General features: G+C 37.7%; 1 long non-coding RNA gene across 1 annotated transcript in view; it reads left to right on the plus strand.

Moving 5' to 3' along the window:
• The window catches only part of LOC138064549 (uncharacterized), a 43,617-nt gene extending 37,322 nt beyond the window's left edge, over positions 1 to 6,295 (plus strand). The window contains exons 3-4 of the long non-coding RNA XR_011137813.1: positions 252 to 430; positions 6,091 to 6,295. This is a non-coding gene — a long non-coding RNA (uncharacterized lncRNA). The remainder of the gene's footprint in view (positions 1 to 251; positions 431 to 6,090) is intronic.
• The last annotated feature ends 5,090 nt before the right edge of the window (positions 6,296 to 11,385 follow it).

Consider the following 11,385-nt stretch of genomic DNA (forward strand, 5'->3'; position numbering starts at 1 on the left):
ACTGAGGGAATAGGTAAAGAAGCAGGTTTCGGGCCTGGCTATCAGCTCTCTCTAGGAGAGAGCTGGCAAATAGATCAGTCTTTTACTGTTGTTTTTTATCACATGAAAAGTGTATTTTTCTGTCTGTGATCCAAAGTTCATCAGTATAGTTGGCTTCAAAATGTTCTAGAACTGTAAAGTCTAAAGTCTTTAGACTGTAAAGTCTAAACTGTAAAGGCTAAAAAGTCTTCCCTGCATTTAACTATTTATAGTACATGGCTAAAGAAGACCAGAGGGAGGAGTAGAAGCACGTTACACAATGTATATGCTTTAGCAGTGGGGACTCCTGAAGTGCAATGGCCATAGTAGGAGGTCTCTTTATGCAGAAGTACATGAATATCAGTTGATACCACAGTCTTGCTTAGAAGAGGAGAAATGTTACATGATGGATGTAAGTATAAAATGCCTCTAAAAGCTTATTTTAAAAATTCAGATGTTTACCTCTACTTCTGCTAATTACCTAGTAGATTAGTCATGCTTTTGTATGTGTCCTAGCTTTTTCTGAATGCTTGTCAAGAAATGAATTTTTGTTTTGTTGCAAGCATTTACGTTGCACAATGCTCTTCCACCAGGGCAATTTTGCCGTTATTTTTCCTTTGTGAAGCATTCACTCTTTCTTAGGCTGTGAACCTCTGATCTTCCTCTCCCCTAGTTTCTCCTAATTACTACACCAGCTAGAACAAACCAATTTGTTTTGTTGCAAGCACTTTGTGATTATCTTCTATGAGCGTGCATGTGAACACAGCCAAGCTACATAAAGGCTGATAAATGAGCCATTTATTTGATATAGTAATAATCAGATGTATCAAAGACCTGTGTATTGGCTGCCTTACAGATGTATTAATCAGAAGGCTTGAGCTGAACTTCCTCAAGGTGACAACTTGCTAAGTTCTTCCTGAAAGCCTATTTTCTTCAGTGCTAAGTATAATACTTTGATAATTGCAATTCTTTGTGAACAACATTTAGACCACCTTGAAAAGACTTTACTTTTGCCTCAGACTATTTTTTTAGGCACTGTTAAGGTATTGTTTAGATTTTTCTAGCTGAGTATTTTTCTCAGCATGGAGAGAGCTTACTGAATGCCCTTGTCCACATTTGCCCTGTTAACTTCCTGTTTTAAAGGGATGGGAAATTAAAGCAGGATTCAAATGAAGGGATGCATTTGTACCTTGCTTTGGCATCTTATTTTTTGAGGTACACAAGATTTAAAACTTGTATTTATACTCCAAGTTTTTTAATGATCAGTATGGACGTCTCCCTTCTTCATATACTGTTTTGTCACTTCTGTCCTGAGGTGCCTAATTTTCCCCAAACGTTATATAAGAACCTGCGTGCCTCACTCACATATATGTATTCTGCTGTGGAACCATGTGCTGAAAGGGCTCCTGGAAACGGTCTGTGGCTCCAAAGGGGCTTGGCCTGTCAGCTCCCTCTGATTCTGGCCATCAGGCTTCTCTTCTTTAATTTTAAGAACTTGAAACTTTTCCAGGTTCCTGTGGCTTGCTTTGGAGGTAAATTTTGATATATCATACTCCTCTATGAAGGACAATATCCTTCGTTCTCCCCTCTGTAAGAATCAATATTTTATAAGTTGGTAATTAAAGATACACAGAAATTCAAATACTGACCCTAATTCTACTTGCTGTTGTTCCACATGGTTAGCTTTCTTAAATTTAGTAAGAGTGACCTGGAAGTATATTCTATATTGGACACCTTTCTGCTTGTCAAGGGAAAAATGCAATATCGCAGCCTTAGAATTATATCTTGGGAAAGCTTTTGTATTGCCATTGTAGATGACCTACAAACTAATACGTGAGAGATATGGGACCATTCTCATAATATTTGATCGGATAATAAGCTAAGCTTTAGTGATGTACTTGTAAAGCCTACAATTTTTGCCTGTCTAAAAGGCAGACCAGCCTCTCATTCCAGTGATGAATTTCAAATGCAGACAGAGAATATGGAAATACTACTTGTTGTCTCAGTGAGAAAACAATATTAAAGTTTTCCTGTTTTTTATGGGCTGCATATCTTACTATCTCATTCTGCTGCACAAATGAGATGAGGAGGATTTCTCCTGAAAGAATTCACACTTCATTACTTATATGCAGAGCTCTTTAATGTGACACAACTCCTATTTAGCATCCGTAATATGATGCACAGAAAGAAAGAACACCTGCAACTGAATTTATTAGGTGAAATTCTAAGTTAAAGGGGAAAGAACTTTCAGAGAGTATCTGATAGCATCTATTTTACAAAGCAACCTTATCTTTGTAAATTCAGGCTTATGCATATTTTTTTCCAATGGAGATAGATAGTAAAATTTGACCAAGAATGAAAGTTAGCATTTAAACATTCTAACCTTTATACGAATGTGCAGTTACCAATGAAGTGCCATTCGTGTCACATCATTCAGAACATAGTTCAAGAAAATGAAGGCCCCACTTTCAGAGATTTTATATGGAATCACAGTGTAAATAAATAGTACTTAAGACTAGTTCCAAAACAGCAAATTGGAACATAATGCAGAAGTTGGGGATATGATGCACCTTAATCTAAAAGCATGATCTCAGAGCCTTCCAGCTGCTCCCTAACCTGTCAGCACTTTGAGCAGGCGCTGTCCATGCACTTCTGCAGATCTCAGTTTCTGCTTCTATCTGCATAGAATGTTTAAGCAAAGCTTAAAGAAAATCAAAAAACAGAACAAAACAACAATTAAATTCTTTATGGTCTTCCCTTGTAGGAACCTATGTCTTTAACTGGAGCTTCCTGTAGCTTTTGATAGGTAGATTTTTATCTGAATAATTAAGGAAGCTTTATCTTGACTTTACAGATAGATAAACTGAAGCAGAGGAAGAAAAAGAATTTTTTCAGGGTCACTGAGAGAAATAATGGTAGAATATGACATATGACACTTCTATAGTTTGTCTTTACTTATTGATGTCTGCTGTGTTACTCTACTAATAGGAGCACTTCTGTCTTTTGCACACAAATTAGGTGTGATAATTTGACTGTTTCCACCACAGGTTGTATTGTAGAATATTCTTCTCAACTTAAATTCTGACAAGTTTAGTTCCAAAACTGTGAATTGTACTTAATGAACAGTATCCTTTTCTCCACCTGGAACATGTTTAAAGGCAGTATCGTTAACAGTCTGTCTGAGTATATTTGGAGGTCAAAGTGCATATTTAAACTTGCTCTCGGAATGGTTGTGTAGCAAATTAGAGATCTGGTATAAGGATACGTGTGACTATGAAACGTCTCTTCACGATTTTGTCAGGCTAACTGTGAAAGCCAGTGATAGATTGCCCTTGAAGTCTGAAAGCTAAAGCTTTAACTGTGCTCTGCAATCTTCACTGGAACTATTGGGAGAACTTTTTCAGGGATTTTTATAGATTAGTAGAGACATTAAGACTTTTAGTCTGGTCAGTTTTTGACTTTGTCACTTCTCTCCTTGCTTACCTACAGAAACTTAATTAGGAGGATAGCATCATTTTATAGTAAGGCCAGTCAGACCATGTGCTCCTTTTTGCATATTTCAATTTTATTCAATATTTGATAGCAAAAAATCAAACACAGTAATATCTGTGAAGATTTGCTAAATGAATTCATTTTCTATCTCTGGCTAGTCAGTTTTAACTTCTGGTCTTTATACACTGATCTGAAAGGATTTCAGGTAAAATTTTTTACTGTATCACCTGGAAGAAATTAGCTATGTAATAACAACTAGTTAAAAACCAAAACAGATGATTAAATTGTTCCGAGTGGCCAAGTTTCCTAGTGGATGGGATAGGAAAAGCACTATACCAGGCTTTATATACCAGGCTGACTCATAGGCTGGGGAACTTCCAGCACCGGAGCTTTGAAAAACAAACCTCCATTGGGTTTTAACATGAGAACTGTCACTCTTGCCTTCACACTTGCAGAGGGCCTTTGTGATCTCCTGAGTTTCCTACTAGCCTTGTTTCCGTGTGATCTTAAGATCACATGGCTTCTCTTTCCTTCTGTGAACGAGGCCCTTCGCCAAGCCTAAGTGTGCTAACCCTGTGCAGGAGCTATGCTCGGCTGTCCCTGGGCGTCCCATGGGGTTTAGACACTGCTTGCAGAAGGGCCAACAGACGTCAGACTCTGTTGTGATGGTAGCTGGTTGTGCCACCCTCTGACTGGCAAAATACCGTGCCTGGGGCACGCCAAGAAGTGCAGCATGCTCTCTTGTGAGCTGCAGCTGGGTGACCTCCACCATGACACACCACCCAAAGTATTTTTCCAGATTAAAATACTAGCATATATATGCAACTGCACAAACTGCATTGCTCTTTTTTCTAGTCACATTTTCTTTGCTCGGTGGCTATAGAAATGATTTCAGGTTGTGGCTCATAGAGTTCCAAAATGAAATGTGAATGACTGCCAGTTGAATAATGAATGTACAGACTTATATGACCAGCTTGGCTGCTTTGATTAGGCTTGTGGGTTACATAGCTTTTTTTTAGAAATCATCTTCTTAAGTTAAAATAGTCTACTGTGTCTAAATCCTCTTTTCTGATCTAAAAAGGGGGATTGTTTTTAATATATATTTTTGGACATATTTATCATATTCTTTCTTACAATTGTAGTCATCACTGAGCCATATTGCTCTAAGCAGAACTTGAGAGCTACCTTCAGAAAATATTTAAATTCTACAATTTTTCCTCTGAAACCCTAAAATTTCATGACAGAATAAACACGAATGGCAGAAAATAGTGACATGACATTTTTTCAAACTTAGTATATAACTAACTTCCCAACAAACCCAAGTATTGTTCAAAAATTTATATTGCTCATCTGATGTTTTAAGGCATTGAACACAATATGACATTATTTCTTTACCTGGAAATATATCTGAAAAGTTGATTTGTCCTTGTGTGCAGCATTGTCCTTCAAACAACCTCACGTATAATCACAGGGAGTTGTCAATCATTAGTGACCCCTCCTTAATCTTTAAATTATTCTAACTGTGATAAGCTCTGTATTTTGAAGCTCTTGATGTACTTAATATTGTACTGTTCAACTAGCTGCACTTAAATCATAAAATGGTCTACTTTAACCTCAATAATCAAAGATGTGCAAAGTTAAAATTGAGAATAAATGGTATTAAAGAATGTGAAAAGGACATTTGTGCAATTTAAAAAATCTGCTTGCATTTTCATTTTCATTCTGAATTACTTTATTTCATTTTGGCTTAAAATCAGGCACTGGGCAAAACTGCAAGCCTAGGCGTCTGAAAAATATATGTGCATATATTTAAATAAATAATAATAAAACTAAAATAAAACTATGCTCATGCAAAATGCATTTTAAGACACACAGCACTTCCAGCTTGCATAAACCAGTGTCTGCACTGTCTGAATAATGTATTTGCATATGCACATTGAAGAACAGACATGCAACACAGCTACAGAGTTAGGGTTTCATAGTATCCGCAAGCCCTGTCATTCCCAGAGTTAGTGAGGTGCAAAGCAGCTCTAGTCCAAAAGCTCTTTAATTATGTTCACTCTGGAGTGGGCCTGGTAAGTCTAGATGCTTTTTGTGAAGAAAGATGACCTGATGGAGATTTAGTCCATTCCAATGTGCAGCAGAGGCCAACCTTTCCCCATCTGGCTGACTGCCTGGCTAGCAGAGATTTACTAGGGAAGCGCACAGAGGGTGGTGAGCATATTGCTGGTAAACATAGCAACATGTTAGTCACAGCTCATTACGATACATCCTAGCAATAAGTGATTGGTGTGTACTCATAAATTGATCATAAATATGATCATGCTTTCAATTCTCTGAGTCTAGAAAAAGATGCCCACATAAAAAAAGACCTCAAAATTTGAGCAGTGCAAAGTGGCCGTAAATATTTTTCTGAGAACTCTGTTAGCTAAAATTTGCAGAGCTGGGCTTTACAAGGCTCAGTGTTGCAACTCTTCAGCATTTTCTAGGTCTTAGTATCACTGGAACTATCTAGGCCATATACTAACCTTTCTTGCATTAAATTATACTGTTTTTCGTTTCCTTTTTTCCATTTCTTAGACTTCCAAATCTAAAATCTGACTGTAAGAAAAGAAATGTTTTCTATGTCCTGCCTGAGAAACGTTGTGTACTTTGAATCATGATTTATCAAAATCCTGAATATGTGCTCAACTTGAAGAACAGAAATGATCTAGCTGAAGTCAATGGAAAGATAAGTGCTTATTTAACTTCTCTGCTGGACTGAGATCAGCAATCCCAGGACCTTTCTCAGGTAAAACAGTTTACGTTTTGGAAGTTACAATACTAACCAGAAAACATCTGGAGTGGGAAAATCTCTATTAGCCTTATGTAGCTGATATCACACAGAATCACATAGAATAGCCAAGATTGGAAGGGACCTCTGGAGATCATCTAGTCCAACCCCCCTGCTCAAGTAGGGTCATCTAGACCACGTTGCACAGGATCGCGTCCAGGCGGGTTTTGAATATCTCCAGCAAAGGAGACTCCACAGCCTCTCTGGGCAACCTGTTCCAGTGCTCTGTCACCCTCACAGTCAAGAAGTTTTTCCTCCTGTTCAGATGGAACTTCCTGTGGTTCAGTTTGTGCCTGTTGCCTCTTGTCCTGTCGCTGGGCACCATGGAGAAGAGTCTGGCCCCATCCTCTTGACACGCTACACGTCGATAAAGATTCCCTCTCAGTCTTCTCTTCTCCGGACTGAACAGGCCCAGCTCTCTCAGCCTTTCCTCATAGGAGAGATGCTCCAGTCCCCTAATCGTCTTCATAGCCCTCCCCTGGACTCTCTCCAGGAGTGCCATGTCTCTCTTGTACTGGGGAGCCCAGAATTGGACTCCCTAGTACTCACAGTACTCCAGGTGAGGCCTCCCCAGGGCTGAGTAGAGGGGCAGGATCACCCCTAGACCTGCTGGCAACACTCTGCCTAATGTACCCCAGGATGCCATGGGCCGTCTTGGCTATAAGGGCACATTACTGGCTCATGCTTAACCTCTTGTCCACCAGGACTCCCAGGTCCTTCTCTGCAGAGCTGCTTTCCAGCAGGACAGCTCCCAGCCTGTCCTGGTGCGTGGGGTTATTCCTCCCTAGGTGCAGGACCCTGCACTTGCCTTTGTTGAACTTCATGAGGCTCCTCTCTGCCCAACTCTCCAGCCTGTCTAGGTCCCTCTGAATGGCAGCACAGCTTTCTGGTGTATTAGTGGCGTACCATCACAGGTCATGATGCAGACAGTAAATTTTAATAACTGCTTCTTCAAGAGGACACCAGAAAAAAACTTCAGCATGCTCACAGTAAGATGGAAAGGGGAATAAATCTCAAAGTTGTAAAGCTTGCCAGTGAAAAAAATTATTTACTGTAAGAAAAACAAAATCTGGTTATGAAAGAGTTGTAGGAAGATCTCAAACAAAAAGTCAACTTTGGCTGTAGGTATAAAATGAGGAGCTTTGAATTTTCCACTTGGGAAAGAGATCTATCAATTGCTGTATGTTCTCTGGAGATATCATTCAGTGGTCAATAATGTTCAAAAAGACAAATAAAATGATGGCAACCATCAAGAAAGGAATAGAATAAAAAATAGAAGCAAACAAACAAAAATATGCCACTAAAGAAATCTATAGTGAAATTATATCTTGCATACGTGGAGCATTTGCATTCTCCTCTTCTTGAAGAAGAAAGCATATATATTATAAATATGGTATGCAGATAGAAAAAAACATCAGAATTTAGAGTGAATATAAAAGGATAAATAAGATATATTAAGACTCTTCAGCCAGAAAAAGAAGTGACTGGTGTGGGATATGCTAGAGGTAAGTAAAATGATGACTGTCATGGAAAGGTCAAAAAGTTACAGGTATTCTCTATTCCTCATGACATAGCAGCGGGGGGCATAAAATGAAATTATGAGGCAGACGGTTTAAAACAAAAAAGAAATTCACAAAATGCATAATTAAATTGAGGTGTTCATTGCCATAGGATGTTGTGTATGCCAATAATATTAATGTCTTCAGAAAGCAATTAGACAAATTATAAGGGAAAATATCCACCAAAAAGATGCAAAACACGGTAATGTATATGCACCTCTGGCTCTAATTACAAATTATTGGAAGCAGAGAAGCTATATCTAGGAAAGTACATGTCTATACTGCCTCTCTTCAATATACCCATACTCAGTTTTTATGTTCTATACACATTTTTCAAATATTTTTATGCAATTACAAAATTAAAAATTTTACTTTTTAATTTCACTTGGTTAACTGACTTTGGAAGTAATATCTAATATTTAAAAAATGAACAAGTTTCTGTCATACCATGAAGCAGTGTACAAATCATGATGATCAAAATTTAAAAAAAGCAGAACATTACTGTCTTCATGTAGCTACTCTGAGTAGATATCAGTCAATTTAGCTAATTTCTTTTCCTTTCTTTTCATTTGCGTTAACAGATGAAAGTAGAGAGATCTGCAGTACTGATGAAAATTCACTAAACAATTTGCTAGGAATTGTGAACACTAGGTTAAATAGGAACCACAATAAAAGGCATTTAGCTTTGAAATTGTCCTTGGTTTCCACAGTTCAAGGTCTAAGCGAAGGAGACGATAAAAAATTTCACAGATATAACAAAAGTAAGTATTGTCTCTGTTCCAGTGTATCACATATAACAAATTTCTTTTTTTGAAAGGGAATTACTAAGCAATTGTTAAAGTAAAAATAACTATTATTCAAGAGCCATAAGAGGCTATTTTTGGTTTCTATGTCTGTTTAATACATTTTTAAATTAGAGTTTCTACAATTATGTTGCTGTCAGTAACCATTTAGTGAACAGTAGCATTTTCACTCTGTTAAAAAGGACAAGGTGAAGATGGTCATGAAATGTTTTCTCTCTATCTATCTCCCCTCTCCATTTGTTGAATGAAAAGAGCTAGAAATTCCCCTACCTTTCTTTGAGTTGCATGTTAGGTACCTCTTCAGTTCCCACCCTCTCCCTGGATGAGCCAAGCTACTGTTTTTCCAGCAGGTGACCCAGGAATTTTTCCTTGTCCTATTCGGCTGTTGACCTGGCCCTCCCCTTCAAATTACTCCTTGCTGCCAGGAGGGGTGGAAATGGGAGAAAATGCCAGGAGTCTGCACACATCCTAGTTGGAAGTGTAAATCTGTAAATAAAAAATTGCTATATAATGTGAACATTTCCAAAGTGACGTAAAAATATGTTATTATTAGTACTATTTCTACAATCCTTAAGGTCCCTCAAGAACTTTAGGTAACATAGAAATAGCATTATAATTGTCATTATATCTTTAGGTCCTGGCAGTATTAAGTTTGCTAAATGGCTGGCCTATTTGTTCAGTCATGTAAAACAATAAGGCACTTAATTCTTTTTTTTTTTTTTTTTATGGGCTGCACTTCCTTCTCATTTGAATTTTGCTGAAATTCCAGGTATTGATTTTCTCATCAACTAGTTGTATATGTCCTGGATCTTTGTCACCTATTCTCTCCCTGCAGCTGTTACTATAGTCATTAAAATCTATATCATGAATTCATACTAAATAGATCTGCAAGCAGAGTGTTATATATAGTCCCAATATAATTGGTTACAGAAGAGACAAACAAGCTGACAATAATGGTCTGATTTTTCACCCTGTGGCCTGTGTTTACATGTGTACAAATGACATAGCCGCACTTTAACCTGATGAGTTTAGTGGGTGCACATTCTTAAAGTCAAGTGGAGAGGGTAGATATACTGGGATAGTACAGCTGATATTTATATATGTAAAATTGTCCATACACAGTGAGCAAATTCTTTGACTCTACGAAAGAGCAGAGTAAAAGTGGTGAGCTGAAGTTACGATCTTGCAAACAGTATGTTTCCACTGCAGTAACATTTTGCCTTTCATTTTCCTCAATATTTCTGGATGTCTGCCTGGTAAGTTATAATAAAATATTAGCACCCATCTTTTTAAATTGTTTAATGCCGAAAGGCAGAATAATCTTGCTCGTTCATTGCCTCAGGAGCCTCTGTGGATTTAGGTCAATGGGATGGTGCATAGGATTTGAGTTTGGGGAATACCTACCTTTGTATATCTTTTGCAATTAATAACAACAATTTCTCTATTGTGAAATCTCTCTCTTCACTTATGTATAGTTATACAACTAATATGAAATCGAGCCAAATACAATTACCAAAGAGGAAATATAACATGTAAGGTAAGAGTGATAAATTATCTTTCCTTATCTGAATTTTTCTCTAATTTGACCTCTTTCTGTTATTCTCACAGTACAATTATTCATTTTTCTGCTTTCTTGAAATCACCCAGCTCTTATCTTCCCTCCCCGTTTATGCTGCATTCTTCCTGCACTACTACACTGCATTTTGAATATTGCCCTTTGCGTTCTGAATGGTTGACCTTGCTTTCCTATTGAGTTATCATATAGCTCCCAGTTTTGTCCCAGTACATTAAATACTCTCCAAAATTCATTCTTAGGTTCTTCTCTTTCTCCTGCTCCTTCTCTTTCTCTTTTTTTCTTTCTCCTCCTCCTTCCCTTTCTCCTTCTCCTTCCTCTTCATTCTGCTTTGCTATCCTGTAGCTGTACTCCGTCAACTCTTTTTGACCAAAAGTCTTGCTGACTCTGTCCAGCAAGAGAAGGGTGCCTATGCATGAGCCAATAACTACAAGGAGGAATAAAAGGAGGGACACAGGAATAACAAGGGAGTTGAAATATAGTCCCTTCAACTTTAAAGTAAAGCAACACATTCCAGAAGCAGTCAGCAAAAGAAATGTGGTTTCCCATGGCTTTATAGCTTGTGGTTGAATTTGCTGATATCTTGTGAGTGGTGATTGCCTTGTGAATTTTTTATCTGCATTGCAGACTGATGAGAGAAGTGTTACTACAAAAATAATCGGTGCCAAAGGCATTCCCTGGACACTGAGACTCCTCAGAATGCTCCTGGGCTCTTCTTCCTGTTCTGGGCAAACTAAAACTCTTCTAAAACACCACCCAAGCCTAGTTCAGGAATTAGTACAAGCAAGAGAACGGTTCGTATTTAGACACTCTGGCTGGTTGGTGGCTAATAGCACAAACACAGACTATTTCATGCTAGTTAATCTCAGTCTCAGAAAATAGTCCCAGGACATGTTAATTAAGTAGTAAAGACATAGCCATAATGCCTTTTTCCTTTCTCCATCTACTTATATCCACAAAAATTTTAGACACTTGGTATCTCTGAGACTGTTTCTTTATGACAAATGTGATTGAAATCAGCTCAATATCTTAAAAAATGGTAGAGATTTTTGTATTCTTACACACAAACAATATAAACTATTTATTTTTTAGAAATTAAAAGCTAGT

The sequence above is a fragment of the Struthio camelus genome, chromosome Z (assembly GCF_040807025.1).
Source record: "Struthio camelus isolate bStrCam1 chromosome Z, bStrCam1.hap1, whole genome shotgun sequence".
NCBI classification, from domain to species: domain Eukaryota; kingdom Metazoa; phylum Chordata; class Aves; order Struthioniformes; family Struthionidae; genus Struthio; species Struthio camelus.